The sequence below is a fragment of the Eurosta solidaginis genome, chromosome 3, assembly GCF_040869045.1.
Source record: "Eurosta solidaginis isolate ZX-2024a chromosome 3, ASM4086904v1, whole genome shotgun sequence".
NCBI lineage: Eukaryota > Metazoa > Arthropoda > Insecta > Diptera > Tephritidae > Eurosta > Eurosta solidaginis.
In genome coordinates this window covers 52,742,666-52,764,564 of record NC_090321.1, presented here as the reverse complement: position 1 = coordinate 52,764,564, position 21,899 = coordinate 52,742,666, and positions in this window count along the sequence as shown.

Genomic DNA, 21,899 nt, shown 5'->3' with positions numbered 1-21,899 from the left:
TTGAGCCCACTCTCCTATGCGTGTAAAGTCTTCATTCAGCCTGAAAAATATGTCTTCGGAAAGACCAATTGGACGAGACATGTATATTTGAGTATCATCGGCATAAAGATGAATGGAGGCATTGCGACAACAGGTGACTATGTCATTAATAAAAAGCGTAAAGAGTATTGGACCTAGGATAGATCCTTGCGGAACACCAGATTTTATGGAATTTAAATTTGAGACTTTATCAGCACATTTTACTTGTTGAAACCGGTTACAGAGGTAGCTTTGCACTAACTTTATGGCATATGGGCTGAAGTTAAAACTAGTTTCAAGTTTGTGAATTAGTACTTCAAAATCAACCATGTCAAAAGCTCTTGAGAAATCCAAAAGCACGAGCACGGTAAGTTCATTATTGTCAAAAGCCGGACGTATATCTTCAAGAATCTTAAGCATAGATGTTGCACAACTATGCCCCCTTCTAAATCCCGACTGGACTTCGGATAGCAAATTATTATTATATATATGGTGAGTTATTTGCATTGCTAATAGCTTCTCAAACACCTTAGATAAGGCAGGCAACATACTTATTGGTCTAAATTCTTTGTAAGAACACGGAGACCTCGTTTTAGGAACTGGAATAATATTTGCAATTTTCCATTGACTAGGAAACCTACTGGACATAATTGAGAAATTAAAGATATGTGTTAGCGAAGCGGTGGCGTAAGGTAGAATAAGTTTTATAAATCGTATGCTAATACCGTCAATTCCCACGGCATTATACTTTATAGCAAAAATAGCATCCAGCACATCGCTTTCGGTGACCACTGAAAAATCAAAGGCACTTATATCCAGTCTTCTGTCTACACAGGTTACAGCGATTCTGTCATCGATATCATTCTTATTCACATCATTATTTTTTTCAATATTGTTTGTATTACCACACAAGAAATACGAGTTCATAACATTTCGGTCGTGGCTGCATTCAATGTTATGCTTTTTACAGACTCCAAAGATCGAAGATTTTTCCAGAGCATTCTCGTTGGCAAATTTGTATTAAATTTAATATTCAGGTATGCTACTTTAGCATTCCGAATGAAAAGGGTAGCTTGATTTCTCAGAAGGCGGTAATCTTCCCAGTGTTTATCATCGCGATATCTCTTCCATTCCCTGTAAGCCCTCTCACGTTTTTTTATGTTTTTCAAAACCTCCGGTGTGAACCAGGGCTTTTTATGGCCCTGGATTTTAAAATATTTTAGCGGAACAAATCTATCGAAAAGGTACCAAACCAGGTTATTAAAATATTTTACCTTCTCGTCCAAATTTGAAATGGACAAGCAACCACTCCAATCAAGACGAGAGGCTTCTTCATTAAGAAGTTTCATATTAACACCTTTGTAATTTCTGTAGGTTATTACAGATTCGGGCTCTGCTGTATTAAATTTCAAATCATAGCACAAGAAGAGCATTTCATGGTCGGGATACCATCCATCGGAAGCTGGTCAGTATGATTGATATAATTTATATTGTTAACACACATTAAATCTAGCAAACTAGGCTTACTATTAGGAGCAAAACGGGTTGCAAATTTATTTATAATTTTTAAGTCACACTTTTACTACGGGAATCACAGTTAAGCAGATCTACGTTAAAATCTCCACAAATAATGACGTGGTCATAATTTAAAGAAAACTCTGTTATTTTGTGAAAAAGGTGTGTGAAATCGTTAGACCTATTGGGGTTATAAACACATGCCACACCTATTGCACATGCATCGCCTATTTCAATAAAAATACATTCAACCTCGTTTGCATGCTCTGAACGATAAACCACTTTTGGATTTAAAACATCTTTGCAGTAAATTGCAACACCACCACCACGAATGTTATCTTTTCTGTCATTCCTCAGCAGTACATATTTATTTATAGAATAAGAATCATCATTAACATTGGATCTGAACCAGGTTTCCGTAAGGCAAATTAAATGAATATTTTGATCGGCAAATAAATACGAAAGGTAATCAAGTTTCTGAGTCGTAAGACTCCGCACATTTAAGTGACACATATTTAATATGTTATGACTTTTACAAATTTGACTCAAAATGCATCGCACATGTCCACTGTCAGTGCAATTATGGGTCAAGTTAACCAAACTCATAGCAACGAAGCAAAATGAGATCAACAAAGCAGTAAGAGGGGGGAAGTAGAAAAAAGAAAAGAACAATATAGAATGGAAATAAACTAAAAACTAATAACACATAAAGCATTGCATTGCAAAATTTAAGTATGCATTGTTGTTGTCATTGCTCGCTTACAGCAGGGGAGGAGATATATCCCCTAAATCCCCCCCTATCTACGCTACTTCCGTCTGCCCGTTAACTCGATAACTTTAGTAAATATTGAGATATCTTCACTAAATTTGGTACACGAGCTTACCTGGACCCAGAGTAGACTGGTAATGAAAATGATGAAAATGAGCGAAATCGGATGATAACCACGCCCTCTTTTTATATATATAACATTTTGGAAAACACAAACAACCTGATTATTTAGTAAATAATACACTTAGAATGCTGAAATTTGACGTGTGGACTGATATTGAGACTCTTGATAAAAATTTTAAAAAATTTATTTAAATGGGTGTGGCACCACCCACTTGTGAAAAAATCAATTTTACAAATATTATTAATCATAAATCAAAAATCGTTAAACCTATCGTAACAAAATTCGGCAGAGAGGTTGCCACTACTATAAAGAATGCTTTGAAGGAAAATTAACGAAATCGGTTAAGGACCACGCCCACTTTTATATAAAAGATTTTTAAAAGGGTCGTGGACAAATAAAATAAGCTATATCTTAGCAAAAACAACTTTATATTAATGCTATTTCATTTCCCAAGTGGATTTATAACAATAAATAGGAGAAACTTAAAATTTAAAAAATGGGCTTGGCAATTTTCTATGATTCGGGAGCCATAACTCGAAGAAAAATTATTTCAGAATATAGCCATATATATATATATATATATGTATTATTGCGCAGTCTTGTAACACTATTAAGCACACAAAACAAACAACAACAGCATTTCAAGTGTACAGCTGGGTATGTAATGTTCGGTTGCACCCGAACTTAGATTTCCTTACTTGTTTTATTTTCCTTACTTTTTGTATTGCAAATGTAAAATAGTCAATGAAATAATGAATTGAAGTGCATTGAGTGAATTTGAATGAGATCGTTCGCCGACATCGCGTGAGTTTTTGTGAAATTATGACTAATAATTGATGGAGCTCAATGTAATATCCAGAACATTGCTGGATGTTGGACCAATGTATGTAGAAACATTTCCCCTCTGCAAATTGGTTTGCAGGATGTAACAAAATAGAGATTCACCTCTCTCGTTCGTATCTGCTCCTCCCCACACATTGTGGTGCGCATTTGCATCCGCGTCTATGACCAACCGCCCTTTGCGCCCTTCGTCCTGTACTAGCCTCTTGCACTCCATCGGTGGAACCTCCGCAGCATGGGCCATGTAGCAGGATGCCAGGATAAATGCCTGCTTATTCTTTTGCTCAACTGCCACCACTACGAGGTCCTCAGTAGTGTAATTAGGCAGCATATATGAATGCAGCTGTTTCCCTACCATTACTACAGCTCGCACCCGTCCTTCCGTTTGCCCGTAGTAAACGCCAAATCCGCGCGCACTAAGACCAGAAACATTTCCTCCCGATGAGAGCCACGGCTCCTGGATCAGCGCCACGTCAAACGAACCCCCCTCAAGGGTTAGGAGGAGTTCGCTGGACGCCACTTTACTGTGTTGGAGGTTTATCTGTAGGACTCGCAGCACCATTGGGCTGTTTGTACCCCTCCAGCAACTTCATCGTGACGTCGTCGTCCTCCCCTTGCCCTTTTGGTTTAGAGTATTCGAGCCCCCTTCAGCCTCTCGTAACTGTTGTGCCGGGTGTTCCTCTGTGCGAGTCACAGCACCATTTCGCGGTTGGTCCTCTTCTAGCACCTTCGTGGTGACGTCGGGGACCTCCACCTGTATTTTTTCCCTTAGGCTTTTGAGGTCCTTTTCGACTTCACCCACCTCTAGCGTGTTAGGATTTTTATCCTCGGGACTTCCTTTCCTGAGTCGCATGTAAATTTTGCCAGTGCCAAAGGACATTTTGCCAAGCTGCGTGTACAAAATATCCTCCGCCTGCTTGTGTATTTGGAAGATGTAGAACTGACCTTCCTCGGTAAGCCGAGATACGGTAAGTACCTTCCAATCCTCTGTCGGTATGTTCGGATTCTGCAGAAGTCGCAGTATATCCTCCGACTTCATCACGCATGATATCCATACCTTAACTTTTGGTACCTTGGGGATTCGCGCTTTATCCAGCACCTCAAACCGCGCGTTCGTGCCTTGCCTTTGGAGATTTGGAACCACTTGCTCCACCCATCGCAAGCTCGCAATGTTGTCGCACGCTATCATCTTCACACCATTATACCATCCCCCCGAATCAAAGGTTGGAAGAGGCTTACTTGGTTGTTCCCACATCATCTTAAGCATTAAGCTATTAAGCTCCCTTTCCACAAATCTCCACCTTTCAGTAGTCATTCGTCCGAAAGGACTGCTAGCGCCACAGTCAGTGACTGCTTTGCCACATCACTCATCTTATCGGGAAAAGCCGGAGTCTTAGCATTATCTCCCTTTGGCTTATCTCCTACTTCCGTAGTTGGAACTTCCCTCGGACTCGCAGCTTTCGAGGTAGTTGCTACCTCGCCATTGGGGCCCATCTGTCTTACAGCTTTGGGCCTACTTGTCTTGTCTATGCGACTTCCCTGCCTAGCGGCTCTATGACTGGGTACTTTCTGCCTCTTGAAAGCAGGCTTGTCGCCTTCCGCCGAACGTTGCCTCTTCATTCTGCCATTCGACGCTTCTTTCTCCTCGTACCGGTTGCAGAACCGAGGGTTTTTCGCAGCAAACCTTTTAAACTGCCTTGGACCTAATGCTACCGCCTCATGGGCCCATTCCAAGCGCTCGGTCTCCACTTCTGTTGGGTCGACCACTGCTCCCAAGGGTTGTACAATTCTTAATGCTGCACGGTACTGCGAAAGAGCTCTTTTACTTCCTCTGCTCCGTACCCTTCTCAACTCGTCTACTCCGTTTTCATTTGTGTGCTTCTCCAACACGGAGTTCATTGAATCAGCACTACTCTCGCTCCCCGAGTCCGACGCATCGCTTAATGCGTATTTGTCGTTCTTGGCTTCCGACTCAGTCCTCCTCTTATCATCGTCCTTATTACAATCAGATATTGGTCGTACGAGCACCTGCCCGACAAGGCGGGCTCAGCGGTCCAGTATTATATACGGGGAAAGAACCGTCCGCCACAGCAGCGCCCCTTACTGTGATTAGACCATCAATACTTCCCGAGGTGGCCCGGTATCGGAGAGGCTCCGTTCGAATACAGCCGAATTTATCCCCTGGCTGCAAATCGTCCAATAGGGGAGAAGCATACATCTATATTGGGTCCCAGGGCATATAGGAATAGATGGGAATGAAAAAGCGGCTGAACTAGCTAAAAAGGGCGCATCCCTTGAAGCTTGCTCCGTAGACGTCCCAATTAAATAGGGCGAGATTAAGCGAAGGCGAGAGGTGCACATGATCGACCAAGCGGGAAAGGCGTGGGTTCAAGCGCGGGGCTATAAAGTGTCGAAGATTATGTGTAGGTCTTACAACCTTAGACTAACACAGTTGCTTCTATCATTAAAAAGAGAGGACTGTAGACTATTGACGGGTATTCTGACTGGACACTGCCTTCTGGCGTCACATGCCTTTAAATGAGGCTTGGTCAGTGAAAGCAGATGTAGGAAGTGCGGGTTGGAGGAGGAAACGATCGAGCACGTTCTGTGCTCGTGCCCTGCACTTGCCAGGATTAAACTCCAGCTATTAGGAGTGATACAACTGTCAGATATAGAAGCAGCAAGTGGCTTAAGTCCTAGGAAGCTTCTAGTATTTGCCAAGAGGACGGAGTTATTTTAAAACATAGGTCCTGGTTTTTGATAGGGTTTTTCAGTTTGGTCGTTAAAACAAACTTCTGGTAACACTACGGACTCAATCAGTCTATGTGAGGTCCTCATGGACCGGCCAGTTCAACCTAACCTAACCTATGCAAATTAAAATGATCATTGTTTGCTTAGTCATTAAAAAACTTAATGTATAAAAAAAACACACACAATCTTATATACGAACTAGCAGACCCGGCAGACGTTGTTCTGCCCTAAATTTGCCCTATCTGTATACATTTTAATAAGCTTTTTCCTTCTAACTCTGCCCTACCCCTCTACACTTTTTCCTAACCTTTTTATTCACTCCTCCCTCCGTCTTTTTCGCTTTATCTCCATCTTCTTCGCATTCTATCTCTTTCTCAGTCTCCTCTTCTCTTTTCTCTTCTCTCGAGTTTTTCTCCTTCTTCTTCATCTCTTATTGCCAGTCCCAGAGGGTGGTATGTATTTTGCTCCAGTCCCATTCCGAGTCTCAGTCCCAGTCCCACTCCGAGTCTCAGTCTCAGTTCCAGTCCTAGTCCTAATCCCAGTCCCAGTCCGTATCTGGTCGGAAAAAAGGATCGTAAACACTAATATAGCAAATTTATATACCAAATTTCAGGCAAATCGAATAGGACGTATGTAAACAGGTATGTGGGTATTATTAATTCTTGTCTTTATTTCGGCTTCGCATGCATATTTATCAGTTTTGCCAGGTTGATGCGACTAAATCGAATATCACAATGAACTTTAGAGCTCTCAGCAACAGCTTTCATATCCATAATACACACACATTCTAGGGTTATCCGGGTCCATGTTTTGGCCTATATCTCGAGACCCTAGTCACTCAGCGGTGTAAAACTTACTCTGTACTAAAGCATACATCAACAGCTTCAATTTGATACCCATAATTTAAATCCACATTCTAGGTGTATCCGGGTCCACGTTTTAGCCGACATCTCGAAACCCTAGTCACCTAGCGGCACAAAATTTACTCTGCACTAAAGTACACAGCAACAGCTTCAATTTGATATCCACAATGTAAAAACACATCCCAGTGTTACCCTGATCCACGTTTTGGCCTATATTTAGAGACCCTAGTCACCAATAGGTATGAAAACTACCCTGTACTAAAGCACTCATCAACAGCTTCAATTTGATACCTACAATGTAAAAACATTGTCTAGGCGTTCACGGGCCCACGTTTGGCCTATATCTCCAGACCCTAGTCACCCAGGGGTATGAAAATTATCCTGTACTATAGCACTCATCAACAGCTTTCATTTGATATCCATATTGTATAAACACATTCTAGGAGTACCCGGGTCCACGTTTTTATCTGAAGACCCTAGACACGTAGCGAAAAAAAAGGTAGACGTTGGCCGATTCTTAGACCTACCCAATATGCTGACAAAATTTCATGAGAATCGGTTCAGGCGTTTCGGAGGAGTTCAGCCTCTAAAACCGTGACAGGGGAATTTTATATATTAGATATTTATTATTGCAAAGTTTTACAAATTAATAATATGCGTATCGATAAAATTTATAAAATTATGTTCGTAAATTGCTTATCAACTTGCTGTTTGAGTTTTGCATAGATTTTATTTATTTTCAATTAATATTATTATTTTTCATTGTTGTTATTAAAGCTAGTACCTCAAGCTTTTATTTACTAAAGTAATGATTCCGAAATAGTCTCAAAATGATCCCGACGGGATCGCGGACAGATCCATAAATGATGTCGGAAGGGTCCCTAAATGACTCCTGAAATAATCCAGAAAAACTCACGAAATGAAAACGACGGGATCCGGATGGATACCGAAAACAATCCGGAAATGCTCCCCGAAGGTTACCCAAATGGTCCTGAAATAATACAGAAAAAGTCACGAAATGACCCCCCACGGCATTACAAATAAGGTGAAGCTAATTATAAAAGCATGTTAATAAGGCAGTAGGCGTGTTGAAGCGAATGAAGAGTTACAAACAGGTAAAGCTAATAGAAGCGTGTTAATAAAAACCATTGAAGGAGGGAGGATGGCGGGAGAAGACGGAGAGCACCACTGATCGTTTTTCCAAAATTAATTAGATCTCGATCTGTATGAGCCAGATACCAAAAATTATAGATTCAGGAGAAAATTTATTTCGAGCTATAAACATTTATAGATTTTGCAGCAGTGGGTGAGAGGGAGACGGGGGGCGGAAAGTAACTGCTCGAAGGGGTAGTGGGACTTCCCCCCTTTCCATTTTCGAAAAGTTGATAGCCTATGGCCTATATTTCATCAAAATCCGTTCTGGCATGATTCAGTCACAAAGACGAAAAAATATAATAAATTATAACTGTTCCTTAGGGGCGGTGGAACCCCCCTTTTTCAAAAACATATAACTAGTGGATCCCCGAAGACTATTGGCTACATGTGTGCCAAATTTCATCCGAATCCGACCACCCGTTCTTGCGTGATTGGGTGGGATGAATGAAAAATAAATAAAAATAGGATCCAGGAGTTTGAACAATAAAAGCAAATTAAAGCTATTATAAAAAGGAAATTTTTTTTTGTTCACTAAACCCATTTAACCTTGAGTAAATTTTTGGTTAGAAGTGTGTAATTAAAATTTCAATGCCCTTAATGATGAAATATAATAAATATTTACACAGCTTTTTAAACTGACATTTCTATAGAAATTTCTTATTATATTAGCTTTATATTTATACTCAGCTGAGAAGAGCTCACAGAGTATATTAATTTTGTTCGCATAACGGTAATCGGTAACGGCATAAACTAATCGAGATAGATATAGACTTCTATATATCAAAATGATCTGGGCGAAAAAAGAAATTCATTTAGCCATGTCCGTGCGTCCGTCCGTCCGTCTGTCCGTTAACTGCCTGTTTGATAACTTGAGTAAATTTTGAGGTTTGTTGATGAAATTTGGTATGCAGGTTGCTGGGCACCCGTCTCAGATCGCCTTATAAAATGAACGAAATCGGACTACAACCACGCCCACCTTTTCGATATCTAAAATTTCGAAAAACCGAAAAAGTTCGATAATTCATTACCAAAGACGGATAAGGCGATAAAACTTGGTACATGAGTTGACCTTATGACGCAAAATAGAAAATTTGTAAAATTTTGGACAATGGGCGTGGCACAGCCCACTTTTAAAAGAAGGTAATTTAAAAGTTTTGCGAGTCGTAATTTGGCAGTCGTTGAAGATATCATTATGAAATTTTGCAGGAACGTTACTCCAATTACTATATGTGTGCTAAATAAAAGTTAGCAAAATTGGATGACGAACACGCTCACTTTTTAAAGAAAAATATTTAAATTTTAAATTTCAACAAAAAGTTGAATATCTTTATAGTATATAAGTAAATTATGTCAAAATTCAACTCCAGTAAAGATATGGTGCAACAAAATATAAAAATAAAAGAAAATTTCAAAATGGCCGTGGCTCCGCCCTTTTTCATTTAATTTGTCTAGATAACTTTTGATTCCATAAGTCGAACAAAAATTTACCAATCCTTGTGAAATTTGGTAGGGACATAGATTCTATGGCGGTAACTATTTTCTGTAAAAATGAGCGAAAGCAGTTGAAGCCACGCCCAGTTTTTATACACAGTCGACCGTCTGTCCTTCCGCTCGGCCGTTAACACGATACCTTGAGCAAACATCGATGTATCTTTACTAAACTTAGTTCACGTGCTTATTAGAACTCACTTTATCCTGGTATAAAAAATGGCCGAAATCCGACTATGACCACGCCCACTTTTTCGATATCGAAAATTACGAAAAATGAAAAAAATGCCATAGTTCTATACCAAATATGAAAAAATGGATGAAACATGGTAATTGTATTGGTTTATTAACGAAAAATATAACTTTAGAAAAAACTTTGTAAAATGGATGTGACACCTACCATATGAAGTAGAAGAAAATGAAAAGTTCTGCAGGACGAAATCAAAAGCCCTTGGAATCTTGGCAGGAATATGGTTCGTGGTATTATATATATAAATAAATTAGCGGTACCCGACAGATGATGTTCCGGGTCACCCTCTTCCATATTTTGATCGATATCTCCAAAACGCCTTCACATATACAACTAAGGGCCACTCCCTTTTAAAACCCTCATTAATACCTTTAATTTGATGCCCATATCGTACAAACACATTATAGAGTCACTCCTGGTTCACCTTTATGGTTATATCTCGAAAAGGCGTCCACCTACAGAACTAAGGCCCACTCCCTTTTAAAATTCTCATTAAAACCTTTCATTTGATAACCATATCGTACAAACACATTCTAGGGCGTGAACAGGAGCCACAAAAGATTTATAGAAGTTACCTGGACGTCGAGTTTTCGGATCTAGCCCAGAACAACATTTAATCATCCCTTGCACGGGATACACTGACAAGAGTATGACCGTCCTAAAAAGATTCTTTTCCGGCAGACGCAGCAAAACCATTTCTCAGACCGGGGTCAGGAAACGGGCCCGGATCGGGTTCGATACCTTCCCGGAGCAAGAGAATATGGAGTAGTCCCGCTGCAAGGAGCTGCTGAGTGGATGAAAATTTGTGGGAGGGACGCAACAAATTAAATGGGGTTACACTGAGATGACAGTCATTGCTCGGTACATAGAACCGACTGCCTTGGGAAGCGAAGACAGTCCCTTCCTTACTTATTGTATTTGCCATAAACAAAATTTTAATTTCAGTAGGCACTTTCACCCAAAAATTTACACAAGCTATATTTGATCGATGCGGCCGATGCTTCGCCTACCACCCCGAGGGCCCTGAGTTCGACTCCCGGGCAGAGTAACATCAAAAATGAGGAAACAAATTTTTCTAATCTATATCAAAATTCAAAATTTTCAAACTCTCATCTAATTACTTCGATCCGTGCCCCACCTAGCGGATTTTTCCCCCTTTGTTGCATTGTCTCCGTCTCTTAACCTAAACGTGAAGGTTCACGTTTGTAGCTCAATGAGAAGTTACTTATGCTTTGTTTTCACTATGTCAAAATCACTGATATCAAATACTGACATAACTGTCACCATGGCGATTTGGTGTCAAATGTGTTTTCATTACATATTAAATACTGGCATGAAGTCGATATAGCAGTGTGTGCCAAAGTCTGTCATCAAATTGTGGTGTCAGTCGATTGACAACCAGTTTTCACCACTGATGTCAAACGTTAAGTAAATATTTTTGACAGCAACGGGGTCATTTCGGGACTATTTCGGGATCATTTGGGGTACCTGCCGGCATCATTTCTAGATGGTTTCGGGTATCCGCCCGGGATCCCGTCGGGGTCATTTCGGGACTTTTTCGCGACTAATACGGGATCATTTGGGGACCCTTTCGGCATCATTTCTGGAGGGTTTTGGGTATTCGTCCGGGATCCCGTCGGGGTCATTTCGGGCCTTTTTCGCGACCAATACCGGATCATTTGGAGACCCTTTCGGCATCATTTCTGGAGGGTTTTAGGGATCCTTCCCGGATCCCATCAGGGTAATTTCGGGACTTTTTCGGGATCATTTGTGGTACCTCCCGGCATCATTTCTAAATGGTTTTGGGTATCCGTCCGGGATCCCGTCGGGGTCATTTCGGGACTTTTTAAGATACTAATACGTGATCATTTGGGGACCCTTTCTGCATCATTTCTGGATAGTTTTCGGGATCCGTCCGCGATATTGTTGGGGTCAATTCGTGGCTTTTTCTGGATAAATTCGGGATCATTTGCTGGATCCTATCAGGTTATCAGCTCATATAGATCCTTTTTTTTTTACTCAATTACAAAAATAAAGTGCATTAGACAGAAAAAAATGTTTAAACAGATAACTTGATAAGCAGGCTAACGTGAAGAGCCCATACATTTCATTTTCTCCTTGCGGACGGGGCCGCGGGTAAATGCTAGTATATTTATAAAGAGAATAGGAACTCACGCGGAAAGAGCAGCGCAGGCTGTTCCACTTGGCAGATATCTCAAATCGCGACATCTTTAAAATATCCGCCACATCTTGCCATTGAGCCTCCCTCAAGTTCCGGTCCCTGTATTGAGACGAAAGAAAATTCAAGGTCCCCTCCCTGTCCTCTACTTCCTGCAATAACCTCTCCGTTTGCTCGGCTGTCCATTTTTCAGTCAGTTTTCTCACCCGCTTCCTTTTTTCAGTGGTACTACCGACTGGGTGAACGAAAAATGCAGAATGTGAAGCTGACTTATCCATCACGTCCTCCAACTACTCCAACCCCAAACGGCAACCCTACTCAAAAATGTCCCTATTGTAATGCGGAGTGAAATACATTTCGTTTGATACCCATATCGGCATATCTCATGCAATTTTTTTTTAATTTCGAATCGGTGGCTACCCTAAATGGCAACCCTACTCAATAATGACCCTATTGTAATGCGGAGTGAAATACCTTTCGTTTGATACCCATATCGGCATATCTCATGCAATTTTTTTTTTAATTTCGAATAGGTGGCAACCCTAAATGGCAACCCTACTCAAGAAATGACCCTGTTGTAATGCGGAGTGAAATAACTTTCGTTTGATGCCCATATCGGCATATCTCATGCAATTTTTTAAATTTCGAATAGGTGGCAACCCTAAATGGTAACCCTACTCAAAAATGTCCCTATTGTAATGCGGTGTGAAATACCTTTCGTTTGATACCCATATCGGCATATCTCATGCAATTTTTTTTAAATTTCGAATAGGTGGCAACCCTACTCAAAAATGTTCCTGCTGTAATGCGGAGTGAAATACCTTTCATTTGATACCCATATTGGTGTATGCCATGCAATATTTTTTTTTAATTTCGAATAGGTGGCAACCTTGTGAGACATTCTGAATGGCAACACCTAAGTAGAAAGTCTTAGAAGGTGATACATTATCTCTGTGCCAAATTTAATTTAAATCGGTTGAGCCGTTCCCGAGATCGTTCGGCTATACAAACAAACAAGAATTGCTCGTGTAATGAGAGATTTGCCAGCATATTGGCAAATCTTTTTTGTGTGTCAAACGTTTCCAATAGCGCTGGCAAACTGAAATTTGGTCGTTTTCACTTGGATGCCATTTTGTCTGACAGTGAGCTGTCAAACCTGACTGCAAACGCAACTGACACTATTTGGCAGCCCGTTTTCATTATTTTGGCAACATTTGACGATATATAATTAACAATTTGCTACCAATTCCATAGTTTCACAGATTTTTATTGATCGTTTGAATCAAAATTACTTTCGATTCGTGTTAAATGGGGTTACACTGAAATGACAGTCCTGGATCTGTAAAAATCTCGAGTCACATAACACATGCTACAGTGATCGTACGGAACGAGACTGCTCCAGTTTTTGAAAGTTTTTTCTTCATAAACAAATTTTAAAGGCAGCAAATATTCCAAACATCTTTTGATATTTGCACACATTTCAAGCGATTGAGTTTTGAAAGAAATGAATTTATTATTGATGAACTGCTAGGCTAGGCTCAGCTATGTACTTCCACCATAAACAAATTGCTTATCTACGATATGGTTATCGCCAAGCGTTATGCTATGGCGTCAATAACAGAATACGTCGATTTCCCTAAGGTTGATTGCATCAGCTGTTGTATATGAAGTTTGCCAGGGCCATAAAGTACGTATTCCGCAATTTTCTTTTTAACTCAAGTTCTATTCATTAAAGAGGGAACTTTAAAGCTAAGAATAAAGTTGGATCTCAAAACCTAAAGCATTTGCATGGGTTACACTTTCATTGCATACAATCAAACATGTTTTTTTTTTATCGCAATTATAATTATTTATTTATAGATAACACAAAATATTCTATGTTTTGACGTGAGCTGCAGCATTTATAAAAAAAAAGAGTTCTGAAATATGGCATTAAGCGGAGTTAGGGTGATTTTCCATTCAGTATTCGATTTACAACACCCTGCAATTAAGCATTTATAAATCTATCTATAAATTCTCGAACATCCTCATTCATTACATTTGTAAAAACACTCGGATACAAGGCGTGCGAACAACCCATATTAAATGAGGCCACCGCACGAAGTTGTCTTCTCACAACGCCCGGTGCCCCAGTATCTTTAACGCACACATCAGCTGTATCATGAGTAGCACAAATCATTGATGGTGTAATAACTCTTCCTGAAGTAAAATAACGACAAGCACAGTCATCAAATGGTAAAGTACGCATGTGAGTAGACTGGAGCATATCCGAATGACTCTCAGCTGGTACAGTTGTCCAACCCCATCCACTTACTCGCAAATTTGCGCTCGGTGCTAATATACGAGTGGGAAGTCCTAGTGCTTTTACTGTTGGAAGCTCGTTAAAACATCCACGCAATATCATTACAGCAATATCCATATGTTTTGTTTCGTGATTATAATTACGTGGATGATGTGCTTCCCGCACACCAAGAAATTGTCCATGTGAGCGTATACTCCGTAAATCCGTTACACCAGCTGCAACAACGAACAAGTCTACATCAAAATCTGCCACGCAATTTGCAGCTGTAATCACCTTATCCATTTTTAGTAATGACCCAACGCAATGATATTCTTCGTCAAAATGGATTGATACCAAGTATGGTTCTTTATCTATATACCAAGTCTTGCCACCTATTATGCGATATTCCGAATTAGTATAAGTCAAAGAACAGTTAAGAACGACAAACAATAGCACGAAATATTTGTGTAAATTCATAGTTTAGGACTATTTCCTTCGCTTTTCAAATATAAAGTACACCAAGATCAATTTTGTGGACGCTATTTATACATAATTGGATCGTGAGAATGAAAAATAAATAAAAATATATTCCAGGAATTTGAACAATAAAAACAAATTAAAGCAAATTTCAATACCCTTAATCAGGGATCGCCACGAGCTTCTTATGGAAGCATAACCAAACCTACTTTGAAATAATAAAAAAAAAAAAAATGGCGACGGAGCTAGTAAAATGTACACTGTAAAAACTTCGAAAATTCATAAAATGATATTATTTTAGATAGAATATTATACATTTTATAATCCTGATAGATGGTAAATTCATTAGATTTTTTATATTTTTAAAATTTTTTTTTATATTTTAGGGTTTTTTTTTTGTCTTGTTTTGGTTTTTAGAAACAAAATAATATAAATAATAATAATTTTGTAATTCTGATAAAAGAAAAATTCACTCAATTATTTTATTTAATCTTTTATATTTCTTGTTTTTATTTTTTGTATATTTAAAAAAATTTTGTTTGTTTTGTTTTTAATTTTTTTATTTAATAGTATTTCGGAAAGAAGGATTAAAGTGGAGATATTAACCTACTGTAAATTGTCCCAATTAATTTTTCTATATCTATATTGATGTTTGTGGTCGATAATTTCAGAAGCGCTTCTAAATGCTGATTTGTAACTCTATTTCTATTATTTTTTTTTTATTTGCTTAAGGACTGAAAAGGAGTTTTCACAAATGTACGTACTACCAAACATTGAATAAAATTTTAAAACTTCTTGACGCAGTAAGGGATATTTCTCCTTGCTTGCAACTTTCCAAAAATCAATGCCTTTTATATCTAGTAACTGTACTTCAGAGTGGCATTGTAAGTCGCATAGCTCTATTTGGAGTTCTGGGCTCTGCTCAGGGAAGTAAACCAGAGACGCACTGGGACTGGGATTAGGACTAGGACTAGGACTGGGACGCGGAGTGGTACTGGGACTGGGACTCGTAATGGGACTGGAACAAAATACATGTCAGAATTAATGGATGAAGAGGAATGAGAAGAACTTGAGAGCAGAGAAAAGAGAAAGGAGAAGGAGACTGTCATCGGGTTCTGAACTATATTCCAAGTTTCAAGCTTGTAGCTTATCGGGAAGTTACTTAAATTTCGATTACAAAATTCTGTTCGCTACACACGGGTGGATCCCGAAACCATCCAGAAATGGTTCTCCAAAAGTCCCGCAATAATCCCAAAAAACTCCCGAAATGACAAGGACGCGATTTTAGACTTATCCAGAGAACCACACAGAAATGATCCCTGAATGGTACACAAATGATCCCTAAATAGTACGGGAAAAAGTCCGCTCCCAGACGGATCCCAAACGCCATACAGAAAATATCCCGGAGGGGTCCCTAAATCATCCCGGCATAGTCAAGAAAAAGTCCCGAAATTACCTCGACGGGATAAGGGAAAATCACCATGTAGGAAAATGAACCTACGGTAACACTGGAATGTGTTTGTATGACATGGGTATCAAATGGAAGGTATTAAAGAGTATTTTAAAAGGGAGTGGGCCTTAGTTCTGTAGGTGGACGCCTTTTCGAGATATCGCCATACAGGTTGACTAAGGGTGACTCTAGAATGTGTTTGTACGATATGGGAATCAAATGAAAGGTGTGAATGAGTATTTTAAAACGGAGTGGGCCTTAGTTCTATAGGTGACGCCTTTCGAGATACCGCCATAAAGGTGAACCAGGAGTGACTTTATAATGTGTTGGCACGATATGGGCATCAAGTTAAAGGTATTAATGAGGGTTTTAAGGGAATGGCCCTTAGTTGTATATGTGAAGGCGTTTTCGAGATATCGACCAAAATGTGGACCAGGGTGACCCGGAACATCATCTGTCGGGTACTGCTAATTTATTTATATATATAATACCACGAACAGTATTCCTGCCAAGATTCCAAGGGCTTTTGATTTCGTCCTGCAGAACTTTTCATTTTCTTCTACTTCATATGGTAGGTGTCACATCCATTTTACCAAGTTTTTTTCTATAGTTATATTTTGCGTCAATAGATCAATACGATTACCATGTTTCATCTCTTTTTTCATATTTGGTATAGAATTATGGCATTTTTGCATTTTTTCGTAATTTTCGATATCGAAAAAGTAGGCGTGGTCAAAGTCGGATTTCGGCTATTTTTAATACCAAGATAAAGTGAGTTCAGATAAGTACGTGAACTGAGTTTAGTAAAGATATATCGATTTTTGCTCAAATTATCGTGTTAACGGTCGAGCGGAAGGACAGACGGCCGACTGTGTATAAAAACTGGGCGTGGCTTCAACCGATTTCGCCCATTTTCACAGAAAACAGCTATCATCGTAGAAGCAATGCGCTTAACAAATTTCACATGGATTGGTAAATTTTTGTTCGACTTATGGCATTAAAAGTATTCTAGGCAAATTAAATGAAAAAGGGCGGAGCCACTCCCATTTTGAAATTTTCTTTTATTTTTATATTTTGTTGCACCATATCTTTACTGGAGTTGAATGTTGACATAATTTACGTATATACTGTAAAGATATTCAACTTTTTGTTGAAATTTAAAATTTAAATATTTTTCTTTAAAAAGTGGGCGTGTTGGTCATCCAATTTTGTTAACTTTTATTTAGCAAATATATAGTAATAGTAGTAACGTTCCTGCCAAATTTCATAATGATATCTTCAACGAATGCCAAATTACGACTCGCAAAACTTTTAAATTACCTTCTTTTAAAAGTGGACGGTGCCACGCCCATTGTCCAAAACTTTACTAATTTTCTATTTTGCGTCATACGGTCAACCCACCTACCAAGTTTCATCGCTCTATCCCTCTTTGGTAATGAATTATCACACTTTTTCGGTTTTTCGAAATTTTAGATATCGAAAAAGTGGGCGTGGTTATAGTCCGATTTCGTTCATTTTAAATAGCGATCTGAGATGGGTGCCCAGGAACCTGCATACCAAATTTCATCAAGATAGATCATTTTGATATATAGAAGTCTATATCTATCTCGATTAGTTTATGCCGTTACGGATTACCGTTATGCGAACAAAATTAATATATTATGTGAGCTCTGCTCAGCTGAGTATAAATATAAAGCTAATATAATAAGAAATTTCTATAGAAATGTCAGTTTAAAAAGCTGTGTAAATATTTTGTATATTTCATCATTAAGGGCATTGAAATTTTAATTACACACTTCTAACCAAAAATTTACTCAAGGTTAAATGGGTTTAGTGACAAAAAAAATTTCCTTTCTATAATAGCTTTTATTGTTCAAATTCCTGGAATCTATTTTTATTTATTTTTCATTCACACGACCCAATCACCCAAGAACGGGTGGACGGATTCGGATAAAATTTGGCACACATGTATCCAATAATCTTCGGGGATCCACTAGTTATATGTTTTTAAAAAAGGGGGGTTCCACCACCCCTAGGAACAGTTATAATTTAATTATACAAGGCAGCAGAGAGATACTCACAAACGCATGCCATGGTCAGCGAATAAGTACTCGCATATACAGACGCATATGATTACAAACTACAAATATATGTACATGGTAACCAAGCATGAAGTTCACGAAATTACTAGACCTCAGGAGAAATGGGTGAATGAGGAAACCGAGAGTATAAAAGCAGAGCAAGCTGAGGCATGACTATGCAATTTGATTTAAACACGCAATTAGTTGTGAAGTACTTTCAAAGTAGTCTAATAAAGACCATTTCGCATTATTGAATATTGGAGTTATTTATTCAAAGGTTTAGCGATTCGAACGTTAGCAGAAGGTTTGCAATGAGCGGAGTTTCCCTAAATTCGTTACGATTGGTGTCAGATGGGATTGTTGAATAAATTCCGAACATTTCGAATACAACGTGGACATGGCAAAGTTAAGTGAATTAGGGATCCAGCAACGGAAAAAGGAGTTGGAGAACCGTGGGTTAAATACAACCGGCAATAAGATCGAACTTCAAGCACGGCTGCGAGAGGTAATGGAGTTGCAAGGAAATAATGTGGACGAGTATGTCTTTCATCCTGATGGGGACGAGACATTAACAAAATTGGAAGAGAATAACGGAAGTCCGAGTCCAGTCTCAAGCGCCGACAATAATGCGATATTGGCTTTATTATCACAGATATCGACAAAAATGTAAACCCAGGAATCACGTATAACAGCAAGTATAAGATCGCACTGGAAGAACAGAAGACATATATGGCATCACAACTGCAATCACGGGAGACACGACAAGGAGCACGTTTTTCAGTAATGTCGTCACAAATAGCACCCAGGATTGAATCACAGGAGGCACGTATATCCGAAATGTCGGCACAAATTTCAGCGCAGATATCATCTCAGATCTCTACACAACTTGAAGAGCAATACTCCATATATCATCTAAGCTGGAAGCGCTCATGGAAGATTTCATGAAGGTTTCAGTGCCGAGAGAAAAAAATCGAGGCCGAGGTAGAAGCTTTGAGAGGTCGTATACAGGAGTTGCAAATAAATCGCCCAGCAGTGAACAACTGGAATGCTGAAGATAAAGTTGCAGCTCTATTCGTAGCATTGAAGGGGCCAGCACCCGAAATACTACAGACGATTCTCGAGGGAGAGCGGAACAACTACGAAACTGTGATGGGCCCTCTAGAGAGGCGATACGGAAGCGAACACAGGAAGCAGATATACCAAATAGAATTGCTAAACCGATACCAAAAAGCTAATGAGACTTTGCAGGAGCTTGCGTCAGATGCCGAAAGGCTTGCACATTTGGCGAATGCCGACGCATCAGTGGAATACACCGAAAGGGTAAAAATTCAGAGCTTTATAAATGACATACGGGACGTCGAAATAAAGCGAGCCACATACGCAAACCCAAAGCCAACATTCGCAGAAACGGTATCAGATGCATTGATTCAGGAAACTGCCTCACTATTGAGTAAATCAGCATACAAAGCTCGTCGTGTGGAAGTGGAAAGGCTAGATTGGGTAGACACAATTTTGGAAGCACTGAAGGGATCACAACAGAAGAATGCCGGAATTATGAAATGCTTCAAGTGCGGTAACGCAGGTCACATTGAACGTCATTGCAGCACCGGTCCCAATAGTTCCAACAATGTGGGTGTCCGTAAACGCCGAGCTGAAGAAGATGAGCAAATCTCCAAGTCCACTTAATCGTTAAACTAAAGCGAGTCAGCCGCAAGGGGCGACAGCTGGCTCCCGCAATTGAATGCCCCATAATCTCTATCTCGCAAATTGGAGGAAGGTCAAGCAATCTTACTGTCGGAGGACATGTGGATGGAAAGGAATGTTTACTGACTGTAGATACGGGTGCATCTCATTCCATCATTCAATCAGATTTAGTGAACAAGAAGATAAGACCATTGCTTGGAGCAAGATTACGTACAGCCACGGGAGAGGACACCCAGGTAATTGGAGAAGTAGCATATGAAGTAGCAATTGGGAACGTCACAGTACTACACAATTTTATAGTGACAGAGATTGTTGATGAAATCATAATTGGAGTGGACTTCTTAATCGACCAAGGCATCAAGATCGACATGCAAAGCAAGACGATGCGATATAAGAACATGGATATGCCACTTAATTTCGGCTACGAGAGAGGCTACAGCAGTAAACGAGTGCTGGTGGAAGAGAGCCAGCAAATACCACCAAAATCCGAAGCAGACATCTGGGCAAAGGTTGATGGAGATTGTGGGACAAACAAATTGTGAGTTGTCGAGGCAGCAAACAGATCAACACCGAATGTACTTGTAGGAAAAACCCTGGCTATGACAAAACAAGATGGACGTATTCCTGTAAGAGTACTCAATGAGTTCAAGTCAGCCAAGAGGCTGAAATAGTTATTAACTGTGAACAGCTCCAGGAAAATATTTCAACTAGCGAGATTAATCTTTCATATGACATCACGTTATGGCTATCGGAAGACTATCAGAGTAAGGCAAAACAGTTGATCGTAAAGTACGCAACCATATTTGACCAAGATGGCTCCAAACCAGGCCGCACCAACATTGTGAAACATCAAATTGACACTGGAGATGCGAGGCCGATCCGTCAATGTCCTCGTAATTTTCCACTGGCGAAGAGGGAAGAGGTGAGTCAAATCATACAAGAAATTAGCGGCAGCGGCGTAATCGAACCATCAGCTCGTCCAAGGAGCTCACCGCTGGTACTTATGAAGAAGAAGGATGGAAAAATGAGGTTTTGCGGGGACTAACGGAAGTTGAATGACTTTACGGAAAAGGATAGATACCCATTGCCAAGAATTGACGACACTCTGGACTCGCTATCTGGTACAAAATGGTTTTCCACACTGGACTTAAAGAGTGGCTGCTGGCAAGTGGAGTTGAAGGAGGGAAGCAAGGAGAAAACAGCCTCCAGTGTCGGAGATGGTCTTTGGCAGTTTACAGAAATGCTCTTTGAACTATGTAATGCACCAGCTACTTTTGAAAGACTCATGGATCAGGTACTAAAAGGACTACATTGGAAAACGTGCTTAGTGTACCTAGACGACATCATCGTATTGGGAAAGAACTTCGAAGAACATCTGAAGAACTTGGAGGAAGTTTTCCAAAGAATAGCTGGTGCTGGTTTGAAACTTAGTCCCAATAAGTGTTCTCTGTTCAAGAAGCAAGTTAGTTACTTGGGTCATAAAGTAACGACGGAGGGCATCTGGACCGCGAGTGAAAAGATAGAAGTAGTGAAGGATTGGCCAAGACCACAGAATCTTCATGAGTTAAGAAGTTTCCTTGGGTTGTGCACATACTACCGCCGATTTGCACCAAATTTTGCCAGCGTATCCCATTGAATGGAAGAAGGAGCAAGAATTGGCTTTCCAAATATTGAAGGAGCGTTTGTGCACTACCCCAATGTTGGCATATCCGATTTCAGGAGCAACATTTATTATAGATACAGATGCGAGTGGATATGCTGTAGGTGGCGTTTTATCACAAATGGTCGATGGACAGGAGGAGGTAGTTGCATATTACAGCCGCTCAATTGGAAAACCAGAGAGGAACTATTGCGTTACACGTAAAGAGCTGTTGGCATTGGTAGAGTGCATTAAACATTTTCACAAGTACATCTACGGCCAGCGATTCCGCATGAGGACATATCACGCAGCGTT